Raw genomic sequence first — 3,958 nt, forward strand, 5'->3', positions numbered from 1 at the left:
TTTTGTTTATTGCAAATCGTCACTTTATCAGATATAGCATTATTCTAATGGGCTTCCCTATAACTCTTCATTCCAGTCTGGTGTTTCGGTTCATCGATCAATAAAAAAATATACCAAAGGCAAGTTTTCGGGCCTCAAAAACGTTGAAATCGTCTGGCAGGGATACGGAAGATGTCCCTTGGACAAGTGTAACGGTCCGCTGTAGGCGGAAGTGCGTTCATAGTAAACCGTTCCGTTATAGTATGTTTATTTGGTCGGTAATTATGCAAATTAGCAAAGCCCGGGTTCGGTGTGGATAGAGAATTTAGTGTTTATAAATACAAGTGGACCTCTTCAGGGTCGAGAATACTTTTCTCTGAAGGGATCTGTTGGCCTTGTTGGTGTGGCACGTTACAATATGGTGGCAGCGGTGGGATGTTGACAACTGCCTAAACGGAGTTGCCTTACCCTTGAGTTTCCCGGACCAAGACTCGGGACGAGTCTTCTCGGAGGGGAAAGTAATGTGATGGTTCACTGTAGCCGACGTGCGTTCAAAATTTAACATTTCTTTATAGACGAAAGACGAGTATGATAAACTGTTGGAATTTTAGAAACAGCAGCTGCCCATAACTTTGTTTGTTTGGTCTCAAATGCTACCGCGTAAAGTTTGGCGGTGTTCGTCCGACGTGAAAGCCATGGAGTCCGTCCGCAAAAAAGGTGAAAAGCTATGCTGCAAAATCGTCATTGATATCTGGTGGCCATTATTTAAAATACACAGAACTTACGGTTTGTAGCCTCTTGGACGGTGTCCATCTGACCAATCTAGGCTGAGACTTGCTTTTAATTGACATTTCAGAAGCCTTAAACGAAGTCATACGTCCTGGCTGGCCTGTTTGCTTTTAAACGTGTGAAGAACGTTGGCACATTCATCTATGGCTACACTCAACTTAAGCTGGTTTTATTTTTTTACGGTGGACGGCCTCTCTTGGCATATCGACCGCCCAAAAGGTATTTTGAAGGGCGTTCCGGATCCCATTACGGTCTTAGTTTATTTTTTTCGGCGGTGGATCCCTACGGGCTCTATATGGCGGTTTCGATGTGCCATTTTATATAATTAGGAAACCGGCTTACGCAGTCCGGTACCGCTGATTACCAGGGTCCGCTGCGGACGAAGATTCTGAGTTTAAATATGTTTGTGACTTTGTGATCGGCTGTACACTTTGTGAACATTCGTGACTTTGTGAATATTCGAGACTTTGTGAACATTCGTGATAGGGATGGCATGTATGGTCAAGTTACGACCCCGTGCATTCTTCTACCAAAACTTAAGTTTAATAATATTCATATATAGACATTAGCATTTTGTAGAAAAGTATTATGTGTAGCCTTTAGAATATTGTGATGTGTAAGTAAATTAAATAAATACATACGGTGGTGTAACGTGAACAGTCTTGATTCTCTTAGTGTTTATAGTTTAGCGTCTAGAAACATAAATTCAAGCCGTTGGTTAAACTATATATGCTTTTTAATGTTTCTTCAGGAAAATTATATACAGTTGTTAGACAGTGCCACCCTGTAATGAGGTTTACGGTTGAAAACCTACATGTTGTAAGGAATGAACACATGTATAAAAAAGATCATTTATTCAAACTGTATTATTGGCAGAGTTGACATAGTTTTGTTAAAGTGTATTTGAAAAAAAATGTTATAAATTGAAATGTTATTAAAGCAAAAAAGAGTTCAATGATAAAAATACACAGGATCATCACTCAAATTTTCCCCCCACCTGACACATAAGTTGCATCTGAAGGATGTGAGTCTCCTGGTCTGAAAATAGACATACATCATCCTTATTATTTATACAGTAAAGTTCGTTGAAGAAACATGTACTACAAATACCAATATTATGTGCTGAAGTTTATCAAATTATGGAAGTGGCTAGAGTTCTCGGTCTCAATGTGGCTAAATAAGCCGGTACCAAAATCATTAGTATTTAAAATGCAATATTCAGTCTAGATGATTAATACAAGGGAAAAAAGTAATACAATAACAAATGATGAATAATTTCAACATTTTTAAGTAATAACATTTTACTTTACATGATTTTATCGCCTTTCTTTTATCAATCCCGGTCCCGGCATTGACAAGATCGGGATCTTATGATGCAGACTTATTTGCGTGTATAACCATTGACAAACCAAAAATAATTAATTTCATGAAACGTGGAGTATATATATATTATACTGCTGGGTAAATATATTTGAATGTTCACTTCTGATAACATATTTTTCCTTAAAGAAAACATTCAAAAGTCAAACGTGATATCCGACAATAAACAAATAGCGGCTTCAATGATCGATAGAATTTCTGATTTGTAGGTTGTTTTAATTCATATAACAACTCCTTTTACACTAACGTATACATACCTTCGGGAAGTTCATAGGATTATCTCCTGTCTGCAGTTGCAGACGTTACGACTGTCACACCAGCCCCCTTGTCTGTTCAGGGCGTAACAATGGATCTCACAAGCCCAGTCTCCCATAAATGTGCACGTGAACCTCTTCACTCCTGTATAAAATATTTGGCAGTAAGATTATACTCGTGGCAAATGTAACCATCTTGTTAACGAGAGTCAGCCAATATATCGTACGATTACAATTTCGGTTTTATATCACACTAAATTTAACTAAAATTTGTGCATTCTATTCAAAATCATCTTTGCCTTAACTTAATATCAAAGATATTGCTTTTGAAATTGATATTATAACTACTCATAAATCTTATATGAAAAACAATGATCATACCGTTATTACATGGTCCCTTTAAAATGATGTTAATTGTAAAATATTGGTGTATTAAGGTAATTTAAAAGTTATATGACCGTTTTGTATATACATGTACATGTGGTTATATGGAGGTCGTAATGTAGCAAGTTCTATTCACGTTTCTTGTCTAATCAGTGAAGGATCTTTGATTGGCTGTGGGGCGGGACGTACCTTGGAACATTTCAAACATAAAAAAACATAAAAAACACTTGTTGATGATATTGCAGTTAGTAAACAAGTTGTTATTGTCATGAAGTGTTCGAAATGTCACAAAGACCCAGATCAAGTGTTGTCATATTACAGTTGAATATGTTTTATCTAGATATAATACTAAATTAAACCATTAATTGCGGCCCTTGCAGTGGTGCCAGAGCCACATGGACATCTGTCAACCTGAAACAAGAGTCATGCGTTGTAGGTACTCGTTTACGTTTTTTTTTATTGGCAAAATTTGTTCAGAATAATTATTTTACAAACATACCAATAAAAAATCCAAACAACCCATGGCAGATACTCATTTAAACAGAAATAAGTATTTGTTTAAGTTTTACCACCGCTTTTCGGCATACAAATAGCAGTTTGTTAATATCGCATGGTTAATATACAGAACAGAAAAATTATTTTGACTTAAGCATAAACACCTCATCGTCACATTACTAAAATAAAAAACAGAAATATAAAATACACACACACATACACAATCAAATTATATATAGTTTCACGTATAATGCGTTTTAAATGATTTTTTTAGAAAATACTCAAAATTGGAAAGAACAGAGGAAAAAAGGAATACATCAACCAAGTTACACACATATATTAACACTCTAGCTCTTATTTGAACTTGTGATTATGTTTTAGCATTGTTACAAACATTTTATTCACATTTCACACGCCATCAATATTTTCGATGTTTGACCCTTTTAAAGCCAATTTTAGTTCGCTCGTGAACTATATATAGAACTGATGAATCGTAATAAGACATTTGGAATACAATTCAGTGCATTCGTTTCATATAATTATGTAGAATACACATGATGTTAGCTTATCTTTTTTAAGTAAAAACAGTATGGTTTTGAAACCATTATTCGACTTTTTTGCGGTTTTGATAGAGGTTGGCGTGAAGTTGTCCGTCACGTTGATTGTATAAGAAACTA

The 3,958-nt window shown here is 35.5% G+C and overlaps 1 long non-coding RNA gene across 1 annotated transcript; it reads right to left on the minus strand.

Moving 5' to 3' along the window:
• Positions 1-1,609: 1,609 nt before the first annotated feature.
• On the minus strand, positions 1,610-2,541 carry LOC128207512 (uncharacterized). Its single transcript, XR_008256721.1, has 2 exons — positions 2,406-2,541; positions 1,610-1,806 (listed from the first exon to the last, which is right to left on the minus strand). It is a non-coding gene; the product is annotated as an uncharacterized LOC128207512 (long non-coding RNA).
• Positions 2,542-3,958: the final 1,417 nt, after the last annotated feature.

The sequence above is a fragment of the Mya arenaria genome, chromosome 11 (assembly GCF_026914265.1).
Source record: "Mya arenaria isolate MELC-2E11 chromosome 11, ASM2691426v1".
Lineage (NCBI taxonomy): Eukaryota > Metazoa > Mollusca > Bivalvia > Myida > Myidae > Mya > Mya arenaria.